Raw genomic sequence first — 15,404 nt, 5'->3', positions numbered from 1 at the left:
AAAAAAAAAAAAAATCGAGCGAATACCTATTTGTGTTTGTTCGACCTTTTTCTGAAAATAACACTGCATTTTATGTGCATTTATTGTAGCCTTTGACGCAATAGCTGTTTTAGCACCTTAAAAAATGCAAACGTACTGTGACCCTGAAGTGCAAACTATGGCAGCAAATGCTGCAACACGACAGCAAATGCCACAATATGACAGAATTTCGTCACAACACTTGCATTAGTAAGACTGCAGTGGAAAGGTTAGGTACATATTGGACACTGATCTTCGTCCTGATTGGTCGCACTGTTGGTAATTTACAAATTGGTCTTTTCATTTGACAATCGAACAGAAATAGCATTTTTTTTTTTTTTTTTTTTTTCAATTCAAAAACAAAAAAAATGAAAATGCAGAGCTGTATTTCCATTTTTGGTTTCTGACAAACAAAAAAACGAGAAAATGACATGACAAGAGGATGTTACAAAATGGCCATTCTACACGCTTGGCTTTTATTTTTAAATATTTTACTTCTGAGTCACCTCACTCTCTTCTTGTAATGTCATTCAGTCAAAGAAGAAAATGAAAAAGGAATTTGCTAAAAAAAAAAGCCAAATCAGAGCGTTTTTTTTGAGTTTGGTTTTCTCGTTTTTGAAATCAGAAACCAAAAAACAGAAATACAGCTCTGTATTTTTATTTCTTTATTTTTTGAATTGAGAAAAAAAAAAGCAACTTCATTTATTGGTTCAAATGAAAACACAAACTATCAAAAAGTGCATGGACCGATTTGCAAATGACAGAGTGCAACCAATCAGGACATAAGTAGGCGTGTGTTTCACTACTTTCCTCATCACTTTAAATGCTGTTTAATTTGTCTAATTTTCTTATTTAAAGCAATCACAGTGTGTTAAGCACGAAGGGGTTCAGAGTGCTGAAAAAGTGTGATTCAAGGAAGGATGGCTATTATTGAACTGTTGTGGGAATCAAACCTGTGTCTTCGTGTGGCTTCTCACCCACAATAGTGCGGGGAATTGCAAAAGCTTCTGCATTATGTTATAAAAGGTAATAATGTTTAATTATGTAATTGCAGTGTGTTTAAAATTGATCATCTTCAGGTCATCTTGAGTGTTTAGAGGAAAATGACACGTATTTATAAAAGAAACGAGGAGTTCGAGTATCTTGTTGTGCAGTATGAACACACATACACAAAATTTCTAAATCACAAAACACAAAGAATTGTTTGTTTTCCGGCCTCCGTTCTGAGTTCAGGCAAATGAACAGACGGGTCATTCTGGTGTTTTGCTGGGCTCACCCCTGGGCTTCAACACCAGTCAAAGCAATTATACAAATAAGCCTTTGCAGTTCATTCCTGTGTGAAACGAACAGACGTGCCAGATACCTTCGCAATTCTAATTGAGAGAAAGAAATCCTTCTGTAGACTTGCGCCTGTAAACAAAGCCTCCCACTCAAGGCCCTCCGAATGAGGCTGCTGTTTGCCGCTTCTTTTGTTGTCCTTCACGTCAAGTGTTTACAGTATAGAAGTTTTTTAATCAAATAGCTATTTATTTAAAAAAAAAAAAGGCTAATCACAAGCGGGAGGTCAAAGGCTGTTTATGTATTGTGCGTGTCATGGTGATAGAAAACTCATGTGTTTCGCTATTAAACATAGTTTTAATTCATTTATTGATAACCCCAATGACAATGACACCTTGCATGGGAAAAAAATGTATATGCTTGAGTTTTTCTATTATCCTGTAATTTCTTATTTTTTCAAAAAGATTATAATGCATGAAACTACCATTTTTCAAAGCTTTTAAAGTGCCTGTATTATGAAAAAAAAAACATTTTTTCTGGGATTTGGGTTTTTATTTTGTGTTTCTGGTGATTCCACACGCATACAAGCTTGAAGATAAAAAATACATCCATGCTGTTTTGAGTGAGATAAGGGTTTCTGAATGTATCCTGCCTTAAGTCTCCGGGTGAGCTGTTCAAAATTGGCATCATCGACCGCAACATTTGGTGTGTGCTAACCATTTTAGCCGGGAGACTTCTTCTAAACGGGGGCGCACTTCCAACTTTGCACGGAATTCCTGCAGAACAGGAAAAATGTGAGTAAATCTATATCATTTCTTATGTAGATTAGGGTGAACTTGTGTGTGCTGTAGCAGTGTTTTTCCATTGAGCATAAGGTGGCTAACCAATAGCAATGCTAGGTTTTAGCTAGTAGCTACTGCGCAGTATCTAGCTAATGCACATGATCGACTCCTAACAAAAATGGTACCGAAGTGAGATGCCGTGAAATGAACACGAATCACTGAAAATTCCGTGATGGGCCCACGGAAAAAGACGTTTGGGTATAGGAAAAGAAGAATGGGACGGTTGGGTTTAGGAAAACAATCAAGGTACGCAGGACACAAATGGGACGTTTGAAATTAGAAAACTTGGCACGCAAGACACAATCCCCAGTCTCCGGGGTGAAAGTCCTGGGTTTTTTGACCCATCCAACAACCCAACCAACCTCCCTACACAGATTTTTGGGCTTTCATACTGCTCGCTACCGTAGTCGCTCCTAATGCTACGTCATCTTCTCATTGACTTTACATTGGCAATGTTTTCCGTGGTGGCCACACGGAACATTCCGTGCCGTAATGCGGTGTTAACAGTACATGATCATTTCATAGAATTCTGTGAAACCAGGCTGGTTTTGTTTCACTCTCACTGCTCTCATCAACTCCACTTTTGGCAAACGCAAACAGCTGCTTTCAGTGAAAAAGTTGAAAAACCCTGTACACTACCTGCTAAGCACCAAATGTTAGAGACTAGGTGAACATAGTTGAGCATTTAGCCACTTTAGAGTCAGATATTTCAGGTGTTGGTAGAGACCAAAAACAGAGCTAAAAGAAAGTAGCTATTGGACTTACAGTCACTAATGAATGCTAATGCTATGTATCTGCTGGATGTGTAAATGAGTAAGTTTAGTTGTTTACTATATCAAGTTTTTAAGGTGATAATATGTCACTGTTGTTTTTAAAGCTAGTTTCCCCTTGCTCAAAGTGACCAAGAAATCAGACCATGCAGGTTTAAAGCATTTACAGAGGAAATGACTCTAAAGGCTAAGGTAATTATTAGTACATAGGGATGTACACAGAGAAAAGAAATTGATGTGATTGCTAGATTAAAAGGTACATATATTGGCCCTATATCTGTCGTTTGTCCTGCCAATAATGCCTTCAGTGAGCTGCAATAAGAATCCACTGCAGGATGATTGAGTTGTAATAGTATAGCCATGACTCTTAATGTGTCCCTCTGTTTAGGACTTGACTGAATAATTTATGCATGAGTAAAATGATCAGAAGTAAAGCTTTTAGAATCAAGTGCTATTTCCATTTCTGCAACAACATCCTGCAGGGGCCATGACCTTTGCCTTGATGTGCGATACCAGCTTGAAAGACTGGACTGTGGAAGAAACCAAATTAGCAGGGAAACATGGAGGCAGAGAGACAAATGACAAGAGGTAGACAAATGGAGAGACAGATTCAGCAAGAAAAGAGTTGGAAACAAAGAGAGAGTGACAAACTAGTGGGAGGTATATGCTGTTTGTCAGCACAAGGAGAGCAAAATGTCATTTTTTGTGCCGCATCAGTGAGTGATGGCTCCCATTATCCCACCCAATGGGTATAAGGAGGAGATATTAGCACACTGTTTCCACACACAGATACAACAGCCAGAGTTCTCCACAGTGGGGATACCCAGAATCAGTATGGAAAATGGAGTGTGAAAGCATGCAAGGCATAACGATTGGTGGGGGGAGATATTAAAAGACTAGGGGATGGGGAAAAAAGAAACTAAAGAGATAAGGAGCAGGTGTCACCATGCACTAAACACAAAATCACGAGAAGGCTAGTGTCAAAAACGGAGGATGAGAGGAAGTAAGAAACAAAGGAACTGAGTGTCCCTGTTGTTTCAGAAGATCCTGCAGTGTTTTAAATATAATGTTCTCTCTTAACATAGACCACATAGTGTGATCTGACATCCACTGAAAAAAGTGGCTTAGGCAGATATGGAGGCACTGCAGAGGGATGTACACAATGAGAGTTGTAATTATAGAACAAGCACACCTCAGTAGCTCTCCTAACACAGGGGGAAACTACCTGTGATTGTATTCGCAGTTGAATGGGTATGTGCGTGTGTGTGAGAGAGTCCGGACTCAATATTTCCCCAAATTCAGACTAAAGCACCCAACATTGACCAAATACCCGACATTAACTAGATGGCGATCCGCTGGGAGAACAGCCAGAGAGCTGCAGTCTAGCAGCACAATATGTCTTTACCTGTCACACTTTGAGACAGTGGTGACCCCTCCCCCCCCCCTTCACACCACGCACACCCACACACACACACACACACACACACACAACCTGTAATGTTGTCATGTTGATGCTGATGTCATCAGTTTTTTCTTGTTGTTATTATTGTTATGTAAATGTGATCAATGTCTCCCTGTTATGAGCTTGGCAATACTGTGTGTCACTATGGTCATGCTAATAAAGCTTCTTTGAATTGATTGAAATTGAGAGAGAGACAAAGAGAGAGAGAGAGAGAGAGAGAGAGAGAGTTCAGAGGTGATAATGCATGTAAATTGTGTGGACTGAAATAAAATACACGTACTGCATGATGCCTACAATCACATGCCTCTTAGGGGTGAAAAGTGTGTCATGTTCCCAGTTGTATTCATACTATTTTAGAAAGCACCTAGTCCTGCAGGACTTACTGTGTTAAGAAAACATTTCTGCTTAAAAAATATCTGCGTTGTTATTACGTGTTAAAATACAGACCCAACGGAGGAAACGAGAACTTCACAGTGACGGGTTCAGTGTGGAAGATATTGCAGAACAGGTTATTTCTACATCAGGTTTCCAGATTAGAAGGTGTTCAGGGTTTTATTCTGAAAAGAAATACATATTACAGTAAACCTGAAACACCACACAGACATGTCGACTTTTTCAAATAGATCCGGATTGTGACCCGGATCTCATTCTCAGCACGCCATTTTGAAGGACGTCCCAATTCCTAAAATGCACATCAAAGTCTTTTTACCCATGGCATGTTAACAAAGAGGCGTGACAGAGCGATAGAGAGGAAAAGAGGAAAAGAGAGAGAGAGAACGAGAGAGAGAGAGATTAATCTACGGATTGGGCCGCACAGATCCTAAAAAATTGACATTCTAATTAATAGCACGTGGATAAAAAAACACATAATTAATGAGGAAAATATCCACGTTCTCTAAAATGTGAACATAGTGCTGCTGTTGGACAGACAGCTTCATTTGTAGGGGAGTCCCCAGAAAGATACCTGAGAAACAGCAGCTTAACTCCATTCATTCTTTCAGAATTTAAAAGTCTAGTTCTGAGTACTCTGTCAAGTTTATAACTGCAAGTAGTTTTGCTGCTTAATTGTCCAACAATATTAGATCCAGTAACACTACTGCTCACATTAAAACATTTACAATAACTTAAAGCTGTGCCGCACGTCATATATAATTGACGGCGCTTTGAGACGGCTTCAAGGCAAATATGTCTCATGTTTGTTAAATGCCTGTGGCCGTGACTCCTCTTTCCTTAAGTCTCTTCCTGGACTTCTCTGCTCAAACCTCTTGTGGGCAAGACTAAGATGCAAAGAGAGGAACTGAGAAGAAGAATCAAGGAGAGAAAACAGGGATGCACAAACTGAGAATTTGGTAAGGGCTTATGTCACTTTTAAATTTTGGATTGCGGAACCAAAACTCTCAAAAACCCTCACCATTTACTTTATTTTATGTGCAGTGTCATCACATTTACAGGTAGGCTACAGTATGTCCTTTTTTCATGCCCTGCAAAAATAACCTATGTATGGTAATTGTTCTTTCATTTTTCCACCAGTGTTTGGCTAACGAGAGGAATCTGTGCCATTCATCACTGCAGGAAGCTACAATTCGTCTAACAAATTGCTCATCCAGCAAATTAGAGAGGCAGTAATACACAGGATATGTCCCATGTAGGATATATTCTATCTATTGATTAGTTTTTCTTATCTCATATTCCAAGGCGAGCACCAGACCCAGTAGGTTCTAATTTAATAGACACCTCCTGCGATTTGGACTTACCGGGATTATTGTAGCTATTGTATTGTGAGCTATTGTATCAAAATGCAAAATACAGTAATAATAGCATTGCTTTTTCATTGGCATTAGCAGTTAATTGGCCTGAGAGGGTTCATCTTTTGGCCAATGAAAGCATGAGTAGGTGTTAGATTTAATGGCTGTGGTTTATTACAAGCTGGAGTACAATCTGGAAAGCCAGTTTGAAAGCCAAGCAAAATAATGACTGAGTTGGCATTGATCAATAACCCTGTCAAATCCCAGCAGACAGGCTATACTTTGATGATTGTGTGATTGGACAGTAAAAATCTTATAAAAATCTTATGGTCCGTTCAATAACATTTATGGCTTAAATGTAATAGTTGATAGAGCCATGATAAACCTTTATTTGCCTGTATTTGCCTTTGCAGTGCAGAATAACCAAACATACAAGTGAAACAAAATATGCTTTCCAGATACTCAGAAATGCTATTATTTTCTTGGCACAAATAGGACAACATGCTGGCGTCTGCATGTGTCAAGATGTAGCTGCTGAGATGAATCTGCCTCGGTAAGTGATATACAGTCCCCTGGGCCTTCAATCAATGTTATTCTTCCTCTGAGAATTGTAATGACATTTTTTTTTTCACCTGCTTCTCTATGATGATGCAGATAAAAAAAACAAAGAGAATTACTCAAATAATCAAACCATTAATAGAAAATGTCATGGTGAGTACAGAGGAAGTTTCAACAAGTAGCCCAGGTGCGTTAATCTTTTGAAATGCAGCACTTTCTTTGTCAATCTTGTCCACATTTAAGTGCAGCACAGATAAGGTTGAAATAGCAGGGGAATTCAGACAGATGGGTCTTAGCAATTTCAGAGCCAGCACATAGTTCAGCCTACATCTAACCCCATTCACAAGCTGCGTCTCACCTACACTCTCTCTCTTCCTCAGTGTCTATCTCTATATAAAACAAGTCAACAACATGGAGGCAGCAAAGCAATCAAAACATAGGCCTTGCTGTGTACATCTGATTGAGAACTGAGAGAAGGTGAAGAGAGGTGATGCTGAGAAAACTGTAATTCTAGACTACAAGACTTCCTCTCACGGGAAACCTGGAAATGAACCGAAAATGGCAACGTGTCAGCATCAAAAGGATATTATTTGTTTTCAGCGTTAGAGAAGGGCAGAAGCACGAGTCACACGTTGAGAACTGGAGAGGTGATGTGGTGGCACCAGTATGTCTTTAATACAACCATGATGGATTTCTGAACAGGCCTACCAGGGGCCCAGGAGTTCAGGGAGCCCCAAGGCCAGATCCTCTCTTTAAAGTGACTCTTGAATCTTCTTTGTTGGAAAGTGAATCTAACAAATACAAAGCTTCAAAATGACTACAAAGAGACCCAAAACTACTACAAAGAGACGCAAAGCGTCCACAAAGAGACACAACACTACCACAGAGACACTTACTCACAAATAACTTCTAAGAGATGCAAAAAGCCATATAAAGAGACACATAGACAAAGACACATAAAGATATCCGCTATAGAGCTCAACACTAGCCATGTTTCCATCCACACGTTTTTATCCCAATTAAGTGATATTGAATGAAAAATGCCTTGTGGAAACTTCAATGGAATTTCATGAATATTGACTCAAAGGAAATACGTTCGGTCTCATCGGATTTTCTCTTGATCGATATACGGCTTATGCGATAAATGCTGATGGAAATGTTATTTGCCAAATAAATAATGAACTGTGATTAAGTTTTAGGTCATTTTATGGTTGCAACCCACCACAAAACTAAGAAGTTTTAGTTCATTTCCGCCAAGTATTTCCGCTCTGTTTGCACACATGGCGGATGTCAACAAAGACAAATGTAGGTGGACGAACGAGGAGACAAGAGACTTTCTGAATTTAATTTATCAGGAACTCGCTAAAGGAAATGGCCAACAAAGGTTACAACAAGCTGTGGGACGTCCTCAGAGGTAAATGGAAGGCGCTCAAACAACAATATACATCTCAGAAAAGAGTTGTCTCGCAGCAGTGCCGGAGGGAAAATAAAAAGCAAGTTGCATCTGTATCGTCATAGCAATCTGTTGATAGCGTCGTTGTTTTCTTATTATAGCTTGACATGTTGCTATCAGCTGGCACATAAGCACTATTACAACTTGTGCAATATATTTGTTGGTAGACGGCGTGATCCATTTTGTTTGGAAAAACTTTGTTCGCAAAAGTTTGCTTGAATGTTGTGCGATTCAGTGCGAAAACTTTCACCAGCTTTATTTGCATGAGTTTTTTTTACCGAACTTCAGATAATTTGATTGACAAGTGGATGGAAACTTAGCTAGTGACTCACCATCCACATTTTTTAAAGGCTCCAGTTCCAGTGATTTTACCCATTTATTTACTCCATTCAGAATATATGCTTGTGTAAAAAGTTTTAAGCTCGGAAACAAGCCAACCAAATGGAAGATGATTTGTGAACATTAAACATTTAATTTGGCACAAAAATACACTTTTGTAAACTGAAAAAAGGCTGTGTGTGACTGTGTACATAAACAATCATACAGCAGACTTCAGTGGTAGCAGCTCACTAGCCGGTTACGGGTCCAGTAAACATTTACATGATTACAGAGAGCTCCACCCATCAGAGAAATCGCTGCTATGCTTAGGAGTGTGGGCAGTGTAGTACTTCTCCATGGCATCGCAAATAAAACATGTTTTTCTTAAAACAAGTCTGGTTCATGTCGACTTGTAGCTTTTACAACAGAACAAACAATCTTGTAGCTCATGGTAAGTCTACCTTAGATGGTTAAGACATCTTGGCTAATACACAAAGTCCTCATGCAGAATATGAATGGGATTTTCACCTCCGGAACCACACTGTTGAGCTCTATATAATCACAAAGAGACACAAAATTACCACACAGACAACTCCAAAATTACTTTCAAGAACCCCAAAAAAACTACGAGACAACATCAACAACTGCAAAGAGACACAAAACGACTACAAAGACAAAAAACAACAACCACAGAGACATTTAACAGCTACAAAATACCTTTAAACAGACAAAACGACTACGTAAAGAGACACACACACAACTACAAAGAGACATAAAATGACCACAAATAGACATACAATCTACTACAGAGACACTTAAAACTTAGTGTTTAATGATGAAAAACTACTACGCAGAGACACAATACAACTACAAGAAGATGTAAAATATTGTTATTTTGCTTCTGGGTGTCTTATGCCCCAATATAAGAGGGATTGTGGGCCTTCTACATGTCTGTGCCCAGGGGCCCATTGTCTCATAATTTGTCTATGGGCAGATACTGTCAGATACAATAATGCCTCAGTGGTAACATTTCAACCTATACACTTTTGTGTCTTCACTTCCCCTCTTACCTCGTCTTGTCTTGAAGCAGTAACAGCTTGGCAAGGCAATGAGAATCAGATCACAGGAGATGATTGTGCTTTTCCATCAACACAACCAGCAAATGCGTTCATTGTGCCTGTGATTGTAAGAGTGCTGACAATTGGTTTAAAAAGATCTTTTTCCAACAATGTCTGCAAATGATGCTATCTCCCACCTATTGTCAACCATCTCTCAGGTAAGCTTTAAACACCTCCTGCAGACATTTCTGGCAATATTCATCCAGATTGAAGTAAATGAGAAAAGATGTCAGGGAGTTCCATTTTTGGGAAATGAGGACAGCGTATGTGTATGCGTCTTCCTCTAAATCAGCTCCATCCGTTTGGTGAACTCCGTTCCTCGCTGTGACAGTTGAATATGTGTGGGTGACAGTACAAACAAAGGTGAATCGATGCATTTCCCCGAGGAAAAGACAAAGAGAGGTTGAGAGGAAGACAGAGAGTAAGAGAAAGATCGGCAGAGATGAAGGTGGCAGCATGACATAGGGAGTGTGACAGTGTCATGCATGCTGGTTTCATCGTTTCTCCCCAGCGCCCTAGGGAGATCATTAGCTCACAATATGGAGTCTATCAATCCTCACAGAATACCACTCTCCCCTCCGGATACATGTCCCGTCTGTCTGCCTCTCTCTCTCTCTCTTTCTATCTGTCTCTTTGTCTACATGCTGCTCATAGATATACATTCAGGATCATGAAAATCTAGTTAGTAGGAAAAGGGTTGCACGATTTCAAGCCCTTGGGGGTCTTTAATGGAAAAAGACAGTAGCCTAAAGAGTAGCTATTATTCCCTATGAAAGTAAACCTCAACACTCAGTGTGGGCTTGTCAACATCCTGTTGTTTTATTTGACTTGACTTGAGGTTAAGGATTATATAGTCCACATGTTCTATTACTGAAGAATTGAACTGACAAATTTAGTAAATGTTGCGAGGAGTGGGTAAGGTAAAAAAGGACTTTACGCTGTGTTTATTCAAAAACAAGGTCAGCAACAGGTGAAGGGGGGGAGCAGGCAACTACAAAACAAAACACAAAGGCTAAAAATAATGCAAATAGGTGAAGCTACTGTTTGTTAATTAAGGGTTAATGAGGGGCAGTTGTACAGGAAACAACTCTTGGACATGAAAGGGTCTGGAATGACAAAAAGGCATGGACAACGTTTGGAAAAGTGTAGAAATCCACTAAGGTGAAGCTGAGTGCTTGAAACACTATTACAGTGCAGTACAGTTTATCGGCCCTTCCTGCACGTTTCTGTCCTCTTGTTAAAATAAGTTTGTAGTCCTCATATACTAACAGAGTTGGCTCTGAGGATATGTGCTAGCTCATATATTATACTACATAAAAATGGTAACTATTACTAGGGGTGGGATTCCTCGGTTATTGGTCTGTATTAAGTTTATGTACCGCAGAGATGGCAAAAGTACTCACTTCCAGAACTCAAGTAGAAGTACACATACTTGTGTTCAAAAATACTCTTGTAAAAGTACTGACTTAACTTCTTTACTCTAGTAAAGGTAACAAAGTACAGGCTTGGAAATGTACTTAAAGTATAAAAGTAAAAGTAGCATTGCTAATTACAACCATTTTTTATACAAAGCAACCTGGATCACACATGTTACTAAAGTGCAAGCTGAGAAAATTCAGTGGACATGAAAAAACAAATCATTGGCTACATTTTGAATGGATGTCTGCCAATATGCCTAAAGCATCACATACGTGATTATTGTGACAGAGACTGGGACTCCAGGTTAATAAGATTCTGACTGAGTAGCAAGATATGAATTCAATTGTGATTCTGTGAGAATTCTTTGTTTATTCCCATCCAATTAGATTGAATTTGGTTTTAACTCTTGCATCTGGTGGAGTTTTAATTAGTTGGGTGCATGTTGGATCTTGCGGACCAACTTGGGCAGCATTTGGGCGTTGCCCTAGCGACTTGCAGGGCCTGTCTTGTATGGCAAGTATATAGTGTATATTTGTAAGTATTTTGTTGATCACACATGGTGCTGGGCTTAGGCAATGTCATATCATGGGGTGTCTTAAAGAGCCACCCCATTAATATGTATTGTACATTTGCAGGATCCAAGTTATGTCAAATACCTTCATTGCTTTTTTCTCCAGAAATGCATAACAGTCAGCCAAACAAAGATTCATCATTTATCCAAAAAGCATTAAATATTCAAAAGTGTCAAGAGGGGATTCAGCTTCCCTACACCCTGAAAACAATGCATCAACATTCACAAGAGCACTCTTGATTCTGAAATGTAAGATTATTGGGTTTACCATATAAGTAACCTAACATTATGCCTGAAAGTAATCAGAATTTGCCTAAATAAATCAAAATATGTAATAGAATTAGCTCTTTGAAATCTGAAAATGCCAGAAAACTTTGCATCCTGTAAAACCTTTAAAACCACTCACATAATGTAAAAATTGGCTAAACAGTGCAAAATATGTGGTCAAAATGGACGATTACACTAATTATGCTAATTATGCCACTTGTTCAACATATGCAAACTGTGGCTCTAGTAGGCTTGTGGTGTGTGTGTGTGTGTGTTGTGTGTGTGTGTGTGTGTGTGTGTGTGTGTGTGTGTGTGTGTGTGTGTGTGTGTGTGTGTGTGGTGTGTGTGTGTGTGTGTGTGTGTGTCTCGTAGCATGTTTTCTACTATGTTTGTATTACAGAGTATTAAAATACTTTAATAGCATCCTGTCCTAAAATTTTGTCCAGTTCTGCAGGGATCTAGTAGGTATGTGTTTTCCAAAAGAGTAAAAAAAAACAAGAGTGTACCAATGACCTAGTGGCAAAGAGATGAATGTGTTCCTAATTGGAAAAGGACACACACACACACACACACACACACACACACACACACACACACACACACACACACAACACAGACACAGACACAGACACACAACACACAACCAGACACAGACACACCACAGAGACCCGTGGGAGGTAATTCGCTTCCTGTTCCGGCTATGCTGGAGCCAAGCGGAGCTGCCACCTCATTGTGTCCTCCTGTACTAGCTTTGTGCGGACTTCCTGCAAGCAAAAAGAGTAAAAGAGAGAGAGTAAAAGAGAGAGAGAGAGAGAGAGAGAGAGAGAGAGAGAGAGAGAGAGGCGATTTAGTTCCCCCCAAGACGCATACGTATGAACACAACATGGCTACAGGAGCCTGATGCCCTGCAGTACAAACAAAGAGATTTTACAGAGGCTGCGGCATCTGATTCACAGTCTGCTATTTTCATTGTGTGTGTGTGTGTGGTGTGTGTGTGTGTGTGTGTGTGTGTGTGTGTGTGTGTGTGTGTGTGTGTTGGTGTGTGTGCATGTCTCACCTGCGAGTGGCAGCTTGTATATTTGTTCGAGTAAATGGTTTGACTATAAAAGCAACTTAAAAAATGTGAGCATAAAATACCAGCTGCTCTAGAAGAGAAAATAGTAACTGAAGAATTCTTGGCAGCAGTGTATTTTCTTTTAAATTGTCTTTTTAAAAACACAACATACTGTGTGTATATATAGAAATGTTTTACATGATATATGGGTCAAGAGAAAGTGATGCAATAAAGATGGTTGAAACGGGTTAAAATACAATGCACTGTATATGATATAATGGAAGATGTGGTTGCAACAACAAAATGACCAGATGGCATTTGACAATTTCAACACAAAGAATTTCTGTCCTTCATAATCTGTGTTGTAAATATGCAAATAGTCAACCTTTATTTAATGCTGTTATGTGGGATTACTGTTCCTAAAATTACACTTCTAAAAGAATCTATTTGTTCTGATTTAGCACACGGAACACTCAAAAGGCACTTGGAGGTCAAATAAAAAGGAAATCAGCCAGGCAATATGAAACACAAAATCACGACGCATCATACTGTGTACAGTTAAAACACGCACAACCACAACACACACACACCCCACACCCCCCAACCACCACACCACCCACCAAACACAACCCACACACACCACACCCACAAAACACACCACACACACCCACACACACACATCATTAATGTATGCACACAAAAACTTATTTTGGCAATTATTTTTTATATAATTTAATTCATGGTTATCTGGCATCCAGCACCCTCCTATTTACTTTTCTCAGTTTTTCAATTTGTTTCACCTAAGAGGTTTTTAAAAATTCATTAACATTTTGCTCAAAACACTTCTGGGACTCTTATATTGATTTCTTATTAATAGGTTGTTTGTTGTAATAAATTATTTTGTTCTTAAGGCAACAAATATGTTAAGTTGGAATGCAGTTGGTGGAAAAAATGGGCCCCAGGTGCTACAACCAGCAGAGAGGAAAAATGCCTTTATTTAATTAATTTAAAAAAACATTGCTGAGGTAATCATTAACTGTCATTTTCTACAACACATAAATGTATGGTCATTTTGCTCCCCGAGTGTTTTACTTGTGATCGATATGCGTATGTCTGTGCGCGTGCATGTGTTGTCTGTAATATCAGAATGACATCCAGCCACTACTAACACAATCCATTTCTATGAAACTTAATAAATATGAATAACACACTGCTTTGTGAAGGTTTTGTAAGATCAATATGGCCTTGTCACTTTCTAGCACCTCTGAATGTCTGTAGTTGGGACTGTTAGTAAAGACAGAGGTAAAGAAACAGAGATTTACTAAAAGAAAAGGAAATACTACTTGTTTTTATTCCACACCTTCCTAATCCCTGACGAAAGCAGGCGCCTACATTACCCACGATGCAACCTGTCCACCGACATTGGTGTGTGATTTTGTAGCGGCTAATTTATCCTCAAACAGAGATGAGGGCCATACGGAGGTCGGGTAAACTCACTTCTAGATTTTTTCATTGTCAAACTCTTAGTCTTCAACCCCAACTAACACGGTTTTATGTGGCATCACTTGAGGCAATTATCAAACTTCATCCACCTCCCTCTGGAGCCATGAAAGCCTTTGTATAACTTTTTTTTTTCCACATACAGTATGCAATAGTACCCCCCAATATCTGGACACAGACTCCTTACTACAACACAAAGCATTGAGACGGTGAAGACTGTAAATTCTCTGGCCGCTTTTTAAAACCTCGGGAGGTGGACAAAATAACAAGATTTTTTTTTTACAATATTTTAATCCAATCCTCAATAAATGCTACCTCCGACAGAAGTTTATATAACTCTTATTTTTTCTGAGGCTGCTTGTGTTAGTGTAGTTGTCATTGTTGATAGCATTATATTGCCAGATATTCCTACTATTGTACAGAAAGTCACGGTGAAACATTACCACAAGGAAGTAATTTAAAAGCATATTTACTTAATTATGATTTGGAACAGATTCAGACAGAAACATGCCACATTCATACAGTGCACCCACAGTATCTTGTCTTGAGCAGCCTAGCAGCTCTTGTTAATGCATTACTGGAGCTGCCATCCGGATTCAGTCTATTTATTGCCTTTTTCAAGTTTGTTTACTGCAGCCCGTAACTCATGGCAGCAACAGACAGACCATTCCTCTCTTCTGCCCGTATGAAACTTTTACTGGGCTAACAAACTGCAACCGTTGACATGGACGCTGGTAGACGGTGGAGAGAGACAGGAAAAGGAGGTAGAGAAGAAAAGGAAGGATTTATGGCTGCTTGTAAATTTGTCCATCAGGGCTTTCGTACTTATCAGCTACATTTGCTCTCTTGGCTCCACAATGAGCTGTCGAGACGGCTGCAAATGAGATCAATTCTGCCCTTCAAACACTTTATGTTCATCTTAAAACAAAGAGACGTTTCATTTACGGGAGAGGGAACAAATAGAAGAATACAGCGGGGCTCGCAAGTTTGGGCACCCCAGGTAAAAATTTGTATTAATTTGCATAAAGAAG

General features: G+C 39.2%; 2 long non-coding RNA genes across 2 annotated transcripts in view; one reads left to right on the top strand and one right to left on the bottom strand.

Annotated features, from left to right (window-relative positions):
• LOC116670507 (uncharacterized) overlaps positions 1-9,433 on the top strand; it is a 10,152-nt gene extending 719 nt beyond the window's left edge. The window contains exons 2-3 of the long non-coding RNA XR_004327044.1: positions 5,315-5,318; positions 9,374-9,433. This is a non-coding gene — a long non-coding RNA (uncharacterized LOC116670507). The remainder of the gene's footprint in view (positions 1-5,314; positions 5,319-9,373) is intronic.
• Positions 9,434-12,448: 3,015 nt separating this feature from the next.
• Positions 12,449-15,404, bottom strand: part of LOC116670509 (uncharacterized) — a 44,580-nt gene continuing 41,624 nt past the window's right edge. Inside the window, exon 3 of the long non-coding RNA XR_004327046.1 lies at positions 12,449-12,583. This is a non-coding gene — a long non-coding RNA (uncharacterized LOC116670509). The remainder of the gene's footprint in view (positions 12,584-15,404) is intronic.

Source organism: Etheostoma spectabile, chromosome 20, assembly GCF_008692095.1.
Source record: "Etheostoma spectabile isolate EspeVRDwgs_2016 chromosome 20, UIUC_Espe_1.0, whole genome shotgun sequence".
Classification (NCBI taxonomy): domain Eukaryota; kingdom Metazoa; phylum Chordata; class Actinopteri; order Perciformes; family Percidae; genus Etheostoma; species Etheostoma spectabile.
This window is presented reverse-complemented; position numbering and strand designations above follow the sequence as displayed.